At 42.7% G+C, this 16,457-nt stretch overlaps 1 long non-coding RNA gene across 1 annotated transcript in view; it reads left to right on the top strand.

The window, feature by feature from the left end:
* Window positions 1-14,753: 14,753 nt before the first annotated feature.
* Window positions 14,754-16,457, top strand: part of LOC143818266 (uncharacterized) — a 242,963-nt gene continuing 241,259 nt past the window's right edge. Inside the window, exon 1 of the long non-coding RNA XR_013224427.1 lies at window positions 14,754-14,895. This is a non-coding gene — a long non-coding RNA (uncharacterized LOC143818266). The remainder of the gene's footprint in view (window positions 14,896-16,457) is intronic.

Below are 16,457 nucleotides of genomic sequence, written 5' to 3'. Positions count from 1 at the left end.
GGTTTTCGTAATGGGAAGGCTGATGCTTTATCCCGAATCCATGCTGCGGATTCCGCACCTGGAGCCCCGTCCAAGACCATTCTATCTGATGCCAATTTCATCCATGATCAGGACTTGTGGAAGGAGTGCAGGGAGGCCTCTGACGGTGATGTATTTCTGGCCAACCCACTTGTGGATATTAATCTTGTCTTTAAGGGTGGCATGTGGTTCAGAGATCGACGTATCTACATCCCTGAGGTCGTCCATCTGCAGATCCTCAAGTTGGTACATGACTAAAGTTGGCTGGTCACAGGGGGGTACAGAAGACACAAGAGTTCCTGAGCCGATTCTTCTGGTGGCCAACTTACCTGAAGGATACCAAGGACTATGTTCTCTCTTGCAAGGTATGTGCCCATTACAAGACTCCTCATGTGGCACCTACGGGTCTTCTACAACCATTACCTGTTCCGTCCCGCCCTTGGGGGTCTATATCAATGGACTTTATTGTGGAACTGCCTACATCGGGGGGCATGAATACAATCATGGTGGTAGTTGATCGCCTGACTAAAGCTGCTCATTTTGTTCCGTGCACCGGCCTCCCCTCAGCTAAAGATACAGTGAACTTGGTTATACAGAATGTCTTTTGGTTGCATGGGGTTCCGGATGAGATCATCTCTGACCGTGGAGTGCAGTTCACTTCAAGATTCTGGAAGGGGTTTTGCTCTGCACTCAATATTAATGTCTGTCTCTCTTCCGCTTACCATCCCCAGACAAATGGTCAGACTGAGCGTACCAACCAGACACTGGAACAATATCTAAGATGCTATGTCAGCCATCTCCAGGATGATTGGTTGGAGTTGCTGCCGTTTTCATATAACAATTCTCAGAGCGCCTCCACTAAATTTACACCTTTCTTTGCCAATCTGGGTTATCATCCGTGTATCTTACCTAGGTCTCCAATTAATTCTCCGGTTCCGGCAGTGGAGGAAAGGTTGACTGCGATGAGGCAAAATTTGGAGGTTCTGAAGGAATCCCTGACCACAGCTCAAGAACATTATAAGAGATCGGCTGATAGATTCCGTAAACCTGCACCCATGTTCCAGGTAGGAGATGCCGTGTGGTTAGCAACTAAGAATCTGAAGTTAAACATTCCTTCACAAAAACTTGGACAGAAATTCATTGGCCCTTTCAAGATCAATGCAATTGTGAGCTCTGTGGCCTGCTGGCTGAAGCTGCCTAGGACTATGAAGGTACACCCAGTTTTTCATGTATCTTTACTAAAGCCTGTATCTCCTAATGCCTTCCAGGGACGTGTTGTGCCACCTATGCAGCCTGTGGTGATTGATGGGCAAGAACAAATTGTGGTGGAGGAAATTGTTGATTCCAGGATTTGCAGGAATCGGCTCCAATATCCGATAAGATGGCAGGGATATCCCCCTGAGGAAGACTCTTGGGAACCTGTGGAAAACATCAATGCCCAACAGAAGATTTCTTGTTTTCATCAGAGATTCCCTGAGAAACCAGGTCCAGGATCGTCCTGAGGCCGCTTCTAAGGAGGGAGTAATGTCAGGACTCTGAACATTTTTTATTACCTTTTTGTGCATTACTGCCCTTTTCCAAGATGGCGTCTTTGGTCTCATGTGCACTGTGTCTTCCTGCTATAAAACTCCACCCCAGCCTTCAGTCTGTGCTAGAGTATTCTGCCTTGCATCCCCTGACCTCTGGTGACTCCCTGGCTATATACCTGCTCCTGTGAACCTGTGGGGTTATCCTGCTACTCTGCTCTGAGTTCCTGCTGCATACACCAGTTCCAGTACTCCTTCATCTGCTGCTGTTATTGCTCTGCAAGAACCTGAGACTATTACCCAGACCTCCCTGGTTGAGCTAAGATATTATTTGAACTGCCTTATAAGCATATCTATCTGTGTTTTGGACTAAACAAGGACTTATTCATGTCAAGTATCTGCAAGAATAATTGTGCTTCATAGACTTTCTGCATGATTGCATTTTCCTCTGAAGTTTCCTATAGACTGCTAAGCTGCATTTGATATTTGCACCAAGTGTTGTGGACTTGAGTTTCTCTCTGCACCTTTTTGAATCACCGTGTGATAATATAGACTTTACCACTTATAAAACTGTGTCCTGTAGTTGTCTTGTTCCACGCAAAGAGTCTCCTGAGTTATCCCCTATAATTATTACAGGGACACTTTCAAATTTTTCCCAATTTTTCAGACTGACTGACCTTAATTTCTTAAAGTAATGATGGCCACTCGTTTTTCTTTACTTAGGTACTTTTTTCCTGCCATAATACAAATTCTAACAGTCTATTCAGTAGGACTATCAGCTGTGTATCCACCAGACTTCTGCACAACACAACACCATTTATAAGGCAAGAAATCCCCCTTATTAAACCTGACACGGCACAACTGTGAAGTGAAAACCATTCTCGGTGACTACCTCTTGAAGCTCATCAAGAGAATGCAAAGAGTGTGCAAAGCAGTCATCAAAGCAAAAGGTGGCTACTTTGAAGAACCTAGAATATAAGACATAATTTCAGTTGTTTCACACTTTTTTGTTAAGTTTATAATTCCACATGTGTTAATTCATAGTTTTGATGCCTTCAGTGTGAATGAACAATTTTCCTAATCATGAAGATACAGAAAAATCTTTAAATGAGAAGGTGTGTCCAAACTTTTGGTCTGTACTACATATATATATATATATATATATATATATATATATATATATATATATATATATATATATATACAGTATATACACCTATACTATGTTTATATTTCTATTTTATCTATTCTATTGTAAGCTGTCAGTGTGATTTTCCTGTACACCGCACTGAATTGCTGGCTTTTTTAAAGGACACTGGTGCATATTACTCACAAGTCACACTGATGGTTTGTGTGTTGTCCATTTTTTTCTCGCACCTATAGACTTGTATTGGAAAGTCTTGGCCAATATACGCTGCAAATCGCAGCATGCTGCGATTTCACTCCCATGTATAATACGGGCGAGAAAAAAATGGATGGGAGCTGCCCCATAGATTAACATTGGTCCAAGTGCTATGCGATTTTTTTTCTCGTACAGCAATTGTCCATATTCCTTTCTAGTGTGACTCCGGCCTAAGCATGTATCTGGGAGCCTGATGTATATTTTTGTGTCTTCACTTGGACATTGTGGAACATCAATGCATTAATATGCTCCACACACTTTTTCAGGTTTTAGCCTTACACAGAATAATAATATGAAACATGCTCTATATGCTGCTAGTTCAAAAATGTTACCAACACATCCCTTTACAAAGGGAAATTAGACATAATACCTCTGATAGCATATGCCATATACTGCTCATATACGCAGCACCCCAGTAGGCAGAATGCCTGGGTACAAAATCTGCTGAGGGTGAAATCACTGGCCCTTCCCCTATGTTACGTCCTTCCGAATCTGCTGTCCAGGAAGGATGCACTGATGCCTCTTGTCCACAACCTGCAGTTGCACAGACAAAACAGTCAGCAACCACATCCAGGTCATTGTCGCAGTGCAGCATTCAGTTGTCCCTTGTCAGCATATATGTCTCTTCCAAAATTGTTAGTTAGATTGGGCACACATGTTTCTTAGCTCTTTACATTTTCCGGTGCTGGACAAAGACCATTGCTGGCTTTTATGAGATGTGTGTCTTTCTATTAAACTGTCACTTCCCTTAAATTTATTAAATTTGGCTAAAAAAAATGTTGGTGGAGTATTGCCCAGTTTCTGTACATTTTAAGCACATCTAAGAGACTGGGTTAATTTGCTCCACAGACCTATTTAGGCCGCAGCCTTACACATATTGGAGCATGGTCATTGCCATGCTAAGGCCCAGGGCCGGGCAAGTGCCGGGGCCCTGGCGAGACAGGGGGGCCCATTCAGGGCCGGCGTTAGGTGCAGGCTGCCCGCATGCGGCCCCTGAGGCAGGCATCTGCGGTCTGAGGTGCACGCTAGAAGAGAGGAGGCAGAGGCAGCACAGAGCTGGGCTGCTATATACTACGTGGGTTGGGCTGCTATATACTACGTGGGCTGCGCTGCTATATACTACGTGGGCTGGGCTGCTATATACTACGTGTGCTGGGCTGCTATATACTACATGTGCTGGGCTGCTATATACTACGTGGGCTGGGCTGCTATATACTACGTGGGCTGGGCTGCTATATACTACGTGGGCTGGGCTGCTATATACTACGTGGGCTGGGCTGCTATATACTACGTGGGCTGGGCTGCTGTATACTACGTGGGCTGGGCTGCTATATACTACGTGTGCTGGGCTGCTATATACTACGTGGGCTGGGCTGCTATATACTACGTGGGCTGGGCTGCTATATACTACGTGGGCTGGGCTGCTATATACTACGTGTGCTGGGCTGCTATATACTACGTGGGCTGGGCTGCTATATACTACGTGGGCTGGGCTGCTATATACTACGTGGGCTGGGCTGCTATATACTACGTGTGCTGGGCTGCTATATACTACGTTGGCTGCTCTATAGTACATGGGCTGCGCTGCTATATACTACATGTGCTGCTATATACTACGTGGGCTGGGCTGCTATATACTACGTTGGCTGCTCTATGCTACATGGGCTGCGCTGCTATATACTACGTGGTCTGTGCTGCTATATACTACGTGTGCTGCTATGTACTACGTGGGCTGGGCTGCTATATACTACGTGGGCTGCTATATACTACGTGGGCTGTGCTATATACTATGTGGCCTGCTATATACTACTTGGGCTGCTATATGCTACGTGGGCTGCTATATACTACGTGGGCTGCTATATACTATGTGGGCTGCTATATACTACATGGGCTGCGCTGCTATATACTACGTGGGCTGTGCTATATACTACGTTGGCTGCTATATACTAGGTGGGCTGGGCTGCTATATACTACGTTGGCTGCTATATACTACATGGGCTGCTATATACTACGTGGGGTGGGCTGCTATATACTACGTGGGCTGTGTTATATACTACGTGGGCAGTGTTATATACTACGTGGGCAGTGTTATATACTACATGGCTGTGTTTATATGTGATCATGAATCGTGGTATGTGTTAAAGAGGGGGCCCACTGAGACTCTTTCGCCCGGGGCCCTCAAAAACCTGGAGCCGGCCCTGCTAAGGCCTTTACCTGGGCTCTGTAGCACTGCCTGTCAACTGAGTAATACACTCCACAGACCTCGCCACTCTCTGGGACATATCCATTAATTACATAATTGTTGCTTAAAACCATGCAAAAGATATATTCTGCCTGGTTGTGTAATTTCCAGAAGAAGTCTGGAAGGCTTCTGGAGATTGATCAATGGCACACCTTTGAGGAGGCTGCTTCCAAGTAAAATGAGGTTTGTACATGTTCCTCACATGGATTTCAGGCCTGACAGACTGACCACAATACTGGGCCTCGCTTGCATAAACTGTATTCAGAATTTAATTCCAATGCTTTTGTTGTCTGGTAGAACCAAATTTACTGACATTGTTCATACAGCTCCCCCAACTCCTGTATTATACTCATCTTACAGAGGCTTCACCCACTAGGACAGTGGCTACATTGGGATCCGGTGGCCAAAATGAACTGTGGTGCTCACAAAACTCAGTTTTAACGGCAAACCTGCTGGTCCCATGAAAATGTGAAGCAAGGGCTGCATAATGAGTTGGCAGTGGACGTGGTGGTGGTGGTGGCAGGTGAAGCCCAAAATTCAAATGGGCATGTTTTAGCTGGCATTCTAAAGTGATGGGGAATATGTATTCCACTATCTAGCTAACAATTTGGAATAAGAGAGGGACCTCCAAAATATAGGAGTGAGAGCTCTCGCAAATCTATGATACAGAGCTACCTGAGGGCCCTTCCCAAACTCAGGTTTCACAGCACCTGCTGGCCCTCAATGTTAAGCCAGAGCCACATAATCACATGGCAGTGGACGTGGTGGTGGGCAAAGCCCAAAATTCAAATGGGCATGCTTAAGCTAGTATTGTACAATGATGGGGAAAATGCATTCCACTATCTAGCTACCAATTTGGCATAAAGAAGGGTCCTCCCAAATGTGGGAATGAGAGCCGTCAGAAATGTTAAAGGAAAAACTAAAGCCAAAACACTCCTTGTGAACATATGCTAAAAGGGAGGTATAATTTTGTATTTATTTATTTTTATTTTGCCTAATATACATGTAATTATGAAGGAAAAAATGTTTCTTAGTGGAGAGGCCCCCAAACGCAGGGCAGCAGGGTACTCGGTACCGGGTCCCTCGGTCTCGGTTCTAGGGGTGTCACGGTGGCCCGACCCGGTCCGTGGCCCTGCTAAGGGGCGCCCAAATAAAGGTGTAGGTGAGAGTTTGTCAAGTGTTCGTGACGCCACCTGTGGGTCAGGGTGACCGACGCTGCTATGGGTCCGCTGTGGTGATGGAATGGCAGCTAGATGTTGTAACTTCCCACAGGTGAAGTATGTCCCTAGGGCTTCCCTTGATGAGTAGATGGTAATAGTGTAGGTCGCAGTAAATGACAAGGACACAGGGTTGCAGTCTCTTTACCTTTTTACTGAAGGCTTCGGCATCCACAATCCAGAGCACTGCTAACAGGGCTGGCTGAGACCGGCCGGTCCGAAGGCACATCCAGAGTTCCCTTTGCAGGTGGAAATCAGTGCCTACCTTCTAGCACCTGTGTGTTGTAGTACTTCCCTGCTGAGCACCACGGGGTAGTCCTCACAACTGTCGTGTATGTTTCTGTTCTTTCTCTCTGTCCCCCAGATGGTTTGGATAGGACGCACCCGTATGATGGGGTAGGCCTGGAGTTATTTTATAGGGACCCTAGAGACGCCCCTCTCCCACAATTACCTCCATTGTCTTCAAAGGTGAGACAGCCAACCTAGAGTTAACTGCCCTGTCGTAGTTCAAAGTAATGCATAGAGCCTATTAGTTCCTCGGCGTTCCGGCCGCCAGCTACACGCCTCAGAAGGATGTTGCCGTCTTGGGGCACGACTCATACTGGTTCTATCTCCTTTGTGCTGTGATCTCGTTTCTCACTTCTCCACAATATACTTTGCTTCGTGTCCTTTCTTAGGATGCCGCCACAATGAGGTGCAGGCACAGCTCCGTAACGATCTGTCTTGTGCTAGGCCACTGCCAGGATCCCACCCCTGACAGGGACCTCCCTGAGTTTTCCCAAGCAACTCTCTCTCTCACTAGATGTTACCTGGGCAAAACCCAGTCAGCTTCTCTCTAACTTCCTATCCGGCTCCCAGTTTTACCAGAGTGTGAGGAGTGGCCTAATACATAGAACCTTTTGCTCCCCCTGGTGGCCAGAGTGTGAAGTGTAGTGTGTGACTGTGATACCTGGTCAGGTGAACTCCTTTAGTGCCATCAGATGTACCATCACTCCCCCTTGTGGAAGAGCGACAATACTGCAACAACCAGGACTCTGGGGCGCTGCATTAGCATTTTTCCAGTAAAAAAAATAGGTTTGGTTTAGTAGGTCTTATTATACTTAAATCCGTAAATCCGGTGCAATAGTCTGACAACATTATTCCCAGATTTAATATCTGATTCAGAAAGGCATGCAGGCATCTTCTCCATGCTGTTCCCATTTTGTTTTAGCACTTTCCCATATAATTGAGTTTTTTTTTTTCTCAGCCCCCAGACCTGTTATTGAGTCCAACAGAAAAACATTAGGCTTTCCCATTGACTTGCATTGGATTCGTTTATCGGTACGAATACATGGATATTAGAAATTATTTCTGCCGATTTTCCTGAATCCAAATATTTCACTACTTGCTCATCACTAATCTTGACATATTCATCAACAGTTTAGCTTTTTTGATGTCTTATACAAGTAAAATGTCAGCATAATTATCATATGTTGCAATATATACGCTATGGTTTTATATGTTTCTTCAGCAATATGCCAATAAAATGCTAATAATAACATGCAGACTAGTAATAATTATCACCTAAGACAACACTTATTAACCAGTTAACTTCATGTTAGAAAATAATTATTTTTTTTCTAAGAATAATTATAAATCACTAATTAAATTAAATCTACTAAACTGTGATTGGCTGTGTACGCATCATTTATTTCAAATTACAATACAAAGTAATGGACCTCTAACATGTCGATTTTAAAAAAATGCAGATTTATGTTACAAGGTTACAAATGATAATAAAAGTTTGCAACATGTCTTCAAATTTACACTTGAAACCCAGATCCACACCGCACTGTACTTGGGTAAAACAGATTGCCCACACTTTCTCACAAGTGACAGAAATATTAAGGTTATACACAGGTGGAGTGCAGAATTTATGCCTTGTATGAAGCATATGATGAAAAACCCTTTGAGAACATCTTCACTTCATCAAATAGCAAGTTAAAACTTTCATTTATATTTGTTTGTCAATAAAAGAGTTATACATAAACTTAGTCTGTAAATTTATGATCTGGGCACGGTGTATTTTGCCAAAACAGCAAACATATTTATGCAAAAGAAATATAAAACTTGATTTATGAAATCATAAAAAGCATTTTATGCATTTTAACACCAGGGTATGATCTCTCTCTAGGTCTGGGTAATGGATAATCATCTATATAGATCTATAAATAAAAGCCACTAGGGGGCACTGCTTGTGCCTACATGTTTAAGCTGAAATGCTCAAAGAACAGAGGGCAATGCTTGACACTACTCCGTGGCTGGTCTCTACTGGGAAGAAAGTTTTAGAATGCATCACATAGCAGACATAATTCTTTAGAATAGGAAAAATAAAATTCAGTACAGTCAAAATGTCTTAATAGTATAGTAAATATAAAAACATCCCTTGCAACTCAGCCTGTTAGAGACAAGAATCTATTTCTTCCTGACTATCTAATGTTATCACTTTTGATGAGGAAAAAGCATACAGTATATTTCAAATCTAATGTATTATAATTGTAGACAAGGAACATGAAAGGATCTAGAAATTAGCTTCAGTGCTATTTTATATTTAACCCCTTCAAGACCTTTGACGTACTGGGACACACAATCGCCACCCGGTATTCTGAAGAGGCTATTTGCAGGAGTTTATGGTGCTCGCTTCAGCACTCTAGACTGTACATAAGAGTGATAACTATTAAGTTTAGTGCCGCATGCAACACAGATGGGCGGTCCATGCTGTGGGTTAACGGGAACACTTGCGTGGTTTAGAAAAATGTGTATACTTCAGTTTCCTGCATTATAATAATTTTCTTGTAAAACTGTAGGTACACTTTCACTCAATTCAACGAAAAGAATTCATAGATGTGTTTCTGAACATTAGGCCGGGGTCACACTTGCGAGTGTGATGCGAGAAACTCGCATCTATACCCGGCACTGCCGCTGGCACTCGGGACCGGTTTGTTTGGCTGCCTAGAAATACATGTTGCCACTCGCTCTGGTCCCGAGTGCCAGCGGCAGTGCCAGGCATCGATGAGAGACTCGCGCGGGTTTCTCGACTCGCATCTATACCCGGCACTGCCACTGGCACTCGGGACCGGTTTGTGTGGCTGCATAGAAATACATGCAGCCACACGCTCTGGTCCCGAGTGCCGGCGGCAGTGCCAGGCTTTGATGAGAGACTCGCGTGGGTTTCTTGCATCACACTCGCAAGTGTGACCCCGGCCTTAGGCTTAATATCTATGTCGTTCTGTGAATTCGTAGATGTAAAGGATACATGTCATAGTGTTGGTGTTAATGGATTGCATTCTATAGAGAAACTAAGGTAATGGTTCTTTCTAACTTGCTTGTAAGAGACATAGAAGAACGCTTGGTTGATATGATTTGTGTTTGCCAATAACACAATAGAATCGTCTTGATATTTCTGAAGGAGTAAAAAATATTGAAAAGTATTTATCGGAACGTGAAAACAATTCAAACCGAAGGTTAATGTTTATAAAGGTAAACTACTGCTTTTAGGGTGAAAGAAACATCTGTTTGAGTATCATATAAACTGTTCTTGAGAAAAGACTTCAGAAGATAAAGATTTAGGGGTGATGATTTCTTGCCCCAAAATGACCTAAAAAATATCCAGGCAGCAAAGCAAGCAAGTCAGATGCTTGGATGCAAAGTTTGAGATTAAGCTTCTACTATTCCCATATTGTGAACCCACTAATTATTACGGGACCACATCAGGAATACTGTGTTTAGTTCAGGAGAACTTCCACTACAAAAAACATTGATAATGAACATGTCATTGCATACAATGATGCGCTACATAAATGGTAAAATGTCTGAAACATAAAACGTATCAGGAGAGACAAATATAACTTCATAATAAACTAACTTTTGAAATAACTACTGTCATACCCTCTTATAAAAAGATTTATCCTTGTGCCATAAACAGTCTGCATTATGTGCGAGCCGGGCTTTTTAGAAACTGCCAGGAAGGCTCTAATGTATATAGTGAGCCAGGCAATCCTCACTATAGTACTCAAATGGGTTTTTTCAATGAATAACGTTAATTTTAATTGATAGATCTTGGATTAAAAGTAAGTTCCACAATTGGATGTGATTAAAAAAGTTCCTGTGCTGAGATAATCTTATAAATGTGTTCCTGCTATGTACTGTGTAATGGCTGTGTCTGACTGTGCAGGAACGTGGGTTGTGTACACCACGTCTCCTGGGCAGGGAAAAAAGCAAAAAAGAGTTTACAGATAGCACAGCATGGGATTACAGCTGATTCTGTGAGGTAAAACATTGTTTAAAAACAGACAATGAAATGGTTTAGCTCACAAAAAGAATCAGCTGTGATCCCATGCTCTTTTGTTTCTTCCCCTGCCCAGGAGCTGTAGTATGATCAGACCGTGTTCCCGCTGTTCAGATACAGCCATTATACAGTACACAGCAGCGACACATTTATAAGATTATCTCAGCACATGGAAATATTTTTAATCAATTCCTATTGTGGAACTTATTTCCATTCCAAGATCTAGTGAGTAAAATGAACGTTTGTTCATGGGAAATCCCCTTTAAGAGTTGGAGTTAAGAGTTGGAAGCAATATATGTCATGTTTGTTTGCTTTTTTCTCCTCTCCCCTTCTTCCCAGAGCTACAACTTTTTTATTTCCAGTGCCCAGCAATAAGATTTTTGCAGGGTGAGTTAATAGTTTAGAAAGACACCATTCACTTTACAATAAATTGTACTGAGAAACTAGAAAAGAAATTCAAACTTAAAAGGTGAAAAGATGCAATTCCAGCATTGTTTAATGATTTTTTTCTAACAGCGTCCCTTGTGTAGTATAAATGACCTGGCAGTATTATTTTTCAGATCTTAACAGTGACAGTGATACCAAGCTTACAATGAAATTTAAACAAAACGGTCTTCTTCACAAAGTGTGTGTGTTGGAAAAAAAAACTATTTTTTTTTTTGCATGTTTTGCATATTGCAATATACACTCACCGGCCACTTTATTAGGTACACCATGCTAGTAACGGGTTGGACCCCTTTTGCCTTCAGAACTGCCTCAATTCTTCGTGGCATAGATTCAACAAGGTGCTGGAAGCATTCCTCAGAGATTTTGGTCCATATTGACATGATGGCATCACACAGTTGCCGCAGATTTGTCGGCTGCACATCCCAAAGATGCTCCATACAAGGCAGGATGGATCCATGCTTTCATGTTGTTTACGCCAAATTCTGACCCTACCATCCGAATGTCGCAGCAGAAATCGAGACTCATCAGACCAAGCAACGTTTTTCCAATCTTCTACTGTCCAATTTCGATGAGCTTGTGCAAATTGTAGCCTCAGTTTCCTGTTCTTAGCTGAAAGGAGTGGTACCCGGTGTGGTCTTCTGCTGCTGTAGCCCATCTGCCTCAAAGTTCGACGCACTGTGCATTCAGAGATGCTCTTAGGCCTACCTTGGTTGTAACGGGTGGCGATTTGAGTCACTGTTGCCTTTCTATCAGCTCGAACCAGTCTGCCCATTCTCCTCTGACCTCTGGCATCAACAAGGCATTTCCGCCCACAGAACTGCCGCTCACTGGTTTTTTTTTCTTTTTCGGACCATTCTCTGTAAACCCTAGAGATGGTTGTGCGTGAAAATCCAAGTAGATCAGCAATTTCTGAAATACTCAGACCAGCCCTTCTGGCACCAACAACCATGCCACGTTCAAAGGCACTCAAATCACCTGTCTTCCCCATACTGATGCTCGGTTTGAACTGCAGGAGATTGTCTTGACCATGTCTACATGCCTAAATGCACTGAGTTGCTGTCATGTGATTGGCTGATTAGAAATTAAGTGTTAACAAGAAGTTGGACAGGTGTACCTAATAAAGTGGCCAGTGAGTGTAGTCCAATATTAGACCGGTATATGCCACCTAAATATAGTGGCCTGTTGCAGGTGCTTGCTCTGGGTGAAGGAACTTAGTTAGCTTTTCTTGTGCTATTCTTTTTTTAAAAACTCACAGGGATGTTGCTTGTCTTTTTGTCAATCTTTTTAAAAGGACTTTTAGTTTTTGATTACCAATTTTAATAGTCCAATATTGCAAACGTACATCCCATGACCATGCTGCATTCTACTGCCACACATTTGTTTCCTGGCATGAACCTAAGACTAGCCACTTTACAATGCAACAATTTAGGGTTAAGTTAAAGTTTTGTTCAAAGAGTCGATAATTAAAATAAAAATAATAAAAATAAAAATAATTAAAATAAAAAAGTCAATAAATATTAAGTTATTAATAACTGATCTGGTAGAAGATTTAAAAAGTAAAATATTGATATTTGTAGATGATACAAAACTATGTAAAGCAGTCAATACAAGAGAAGATAGTAGTCTGCTACTGATGTATCTGGATAGGTTGGAAACTTGGGCCGAAAGGTGGCAGATGCGGTTTAACAATGATAAATGTAAGGTTATACACATGGGAAGAAGGAATCAATATCACCATTACACACTGAACTGGAAACCACTGGGTAAATCTGACATGGAGAAGGACATGGGGATCCAAGTTAATGATAAACTTACCTGGAGCAGCCAGTGCCAGGCAAACAGGATCATGGGGTGCATGGAAAGAGGTCTGGATACCCATGATGAGAGCATTATACTGCCTCTGTACAAATCCCTGGTTAGACCGCACATGGAGTGCTGTATACAGTTTTGGGCTCTAGTGCTCAGGAAGGATATAATGGAACTAGAGCGAGTGCAAAGGAGGGCAACAAAATTAATAAAGGGGATGGGGGAACCACAATACCCAGAGAGAGATTAGCAAAATTAGGATTATTTAGTCTAGAAAAAAGACGACTGAGGGGCGATCTAATAACCATGTATAAGTATATAAGAGGACAATACAAATATATTTCAGAGAATCTGTTTATACCAAGGAAGGTGACTGTCACAAGGGGGCGTCTGGAGGAGAGAAGGTTTTTCCACTAACACAGAAGAGGATTCTTTACTGTTAGGGCAGTGTGAATCTGGAATTCCTTACCTGAGGAGGTGGTGATGGCGAACTCAGTCGAGGAGTTCAAGAAAGGCCTGGATGTCTTCCTGAATCGCAACAGTATTGTATCTTACAGTTATCAGGTTCTTTAGAAGGACGTAGATATGGGGATTTATTCTGACAGAATATAGGCTGAACTGGATGGACAAATGTCATTTTTTTGGCCTTGCTAACTATGTTACTATGCAAAAAAAGTTAATATTTTGCACCTGTTTTACTAGTCAATTATGACAACTGTAAGGGCCACAAAAATAGTGATGACTGCTGCCACAACTTACTTTCTGTGCATGTACCTACATATCAACATACGTTTATATTGTTACTGAATTTTTGTTAAGGGAGAGGACACTTTAAACAAATTATGTCTAAAAAAAGTTACGATTAGTGATGAGCAAATACATTTGGCACTATTTATTACTCGCATGAATAGTTCCCCATTCGGGCTATTCATTACTTGGTGAGTAATTTGGTATTTGCCTTGGTATATTTGAGCAACCCGCCCAGCATGTTTGGCGAATTATTTGCAGCCAATGAACATGCTGGGCTTGCTTGCCATTCACAGTAATTCTGGTGAGTTCTTTGGGGTGACATTACTGTTTTTGGTTGGCCTTTTCAGCATCATAGAGGAAATGTAATCCCTGCTGGCGCCATCTTGCACACGTTACAGCCGGAAACAGCATAGTGATAGAATAGTGTGAGAGTAGGGTGAGTGAAAGCAGTTTATAAGGAGAGTTGGCGATAACAAAAAGATCTTTTAAATGTGACAGAAAGTGAAGATTTGTTCTCTGTTAGGTAGACATACCATAGGGAGAGATTTAATATGAGGGAGAGGGAAAGTCAGGCACCTGGGTGTTAGCATTGCAAGTACATGCTGTAGATCTCTGCTAGTTTGCATTGCATTGCATAGTGTAGTAACAGACTGTGATATTAGGGAGAGATATGCTGAATTTCATCCAGTACCATAATATACAAAGCAGCTCTTTTTAGAGACAAATAATATTACTCAGTACCAGCTGTGATGTACCAACTACTTGTATACTGGGAGACAGGTATGTATCACACAGACAGAGGTCTGCTGAGATCTGAATTCAGGAGAGGTTGCTGGGTTTTGTAGTCCCACAAACCTGTATATTAGTAAAGGGCTGGATTTAAGGGTTAACCAGAAAGTGATGAGTGGGACTGGTTAACCACATACCTCCCATGGGGTGTGCTCCTGTGATGTCAGAAAGTTCCTATATGTTTACTGATTGCACCACATGGGAAGAATGGCCATGTGTGAGACTGGAGCTGCCTGGAGCTCCTGAAAGTCCAGTGAGCTAATGAGAGTCTGGACTACTGACAGGACCTATAGGAAGCCAGACTGGGAAACCTGAGAATCTGTTAAGCAGGCAGCACAGAGCCTGGGGAATTGTGAATTGACGTGTGTCAGGTATTGACCTGTGTGAATGTAACCTCAACTGAAATGGACTATATGTCGATTCTGTGATGTGCACATGGCCTACCGTGGTTTATGGTGGTATAATAAACCAGGAATTGACTTATGTAAGTGAGAAACGGTTGCTGTTTGTTTAACCCCTTTCTGACATCTGACGTACTATCCCGTCGAGGTGGGGTGGGCCCGTATGACCACCGACGGGATAGTACGTCATCACCGATCAGCGGCGCTCACAGGGGGAGCGCGGCCGATCGCGGCCGGGTGTCAGCTGCATATCGCAGCTGACATCCGGCACTATGTGCCAGGAGTGGTCACGGACCGCCCCCGGCACATTAACCCCCGGCACACCGCGATCAAACATGATCGTGGTGCACCGGCGGTATAGGGAAGCATCGCGCAGGGAGGGGGCTCCCTGCAGGCTTCCCTGAGACCCCCGGAGCAACGCGATGTGATCGCGTTGCTCCGAGGGTCTCCTACCTCCCTCCTCGCCGCAGGTCCCGGATCCAAGATGGCCACGACATCCGGGTCCTGCAGGGAGGGAGGTGGCTTACCGAGTGTCTGCTCAGAGCAGACACTTGGTTAAGCCTGCAGCCCTGCACAGCAGATCGCAGATCTGGCAGAGTGCTGTGCACACTGCCAGATCAATGATCTGTGATGTCCCCCCCTGGGACAAAGTAAAAAAGTAAAAAAAAAATCCCCACATGTGTGTAAAAAAAAAAAAAAAAAAAATATCCTAAATAAAGAAAAAGAAAAAAAATATTATTCCCATAAATACATTTCTTTAGCTAAATAAAATAAAAAAAACAATAAAAGTACACATATTTAGTATCGCCGCGTCCGTAACGACCCAACCTATAAAACTGCCCCACTAGTTAACCCCTTCAGTAAACACCGTAAGAAAAAAAAAAAAAACCGAGGCAAAGAACAACGCTTTATTATCATACCGCCGAACAAAAAGTGGAATAACACGCGATCAAAAAGACTGATATAAATAACCATGGTACCGCTGATAACGTCATCTTGTCTCGCAAAAAACGAGCTGCCATACAGCATCATCAGCAAAAAAATAAAAAAGTTATAGTCCTGAGAATAAAGCGATACCAAAATAATTATTTTTTCTATAAAATAGTTTTTATCGTATAAAAGCGCCAAAACATAAAAAAATGATATAAATGAGATATCGCTGTAATCGTACTGACCCGACGAATAAAACTGCTTCATCAATTTTACCAAACGCGGAACGGTATAAACGCCTCCCCCAAAAGAAATTCATGAATAGCTGGTTTTTGATCACTCTGCCTCACAAAAATCGGAATAAAAAGCGATCAAAAAATGTTTTGTGTCCGAAAATGTTACCATTAAAAACGTCAACTCGTCCCGCAAAAAACAAGATCTCACATGACTCTGTGGACTCAAATATGGAAAAATTACAGCTCTCAAAATGTGGTAACGCAAAAAATATTTTTTGCAATGAAAAGCGTCTTTCAGTGTGTGACAGCTGCCAATCATAAAAATCCGCTAAATAACCCGCTATAAAAGTAAATCAAACCCCCCTT

This window comes from Ranitomeya variabilis, chromosome 3 (assembly GCF_051348905.1).
Source record: "Ranitomeya variabilis isolate aRanVar5 chromosome 3, aRanVar5.hap1, whole genome shotgun sequence".
Classification (NCBI taxonomy): Eukaryota; Metazoa; Chordata; class Amphibia; order Anura; family Dendrobatidae; genus Ranitomeya; species Ranitomeya variabilis.
Note: the sequence above shows the minus strand (reverse complement) of the source record. Positions and strands in the feature narration are given on the sequence as shown.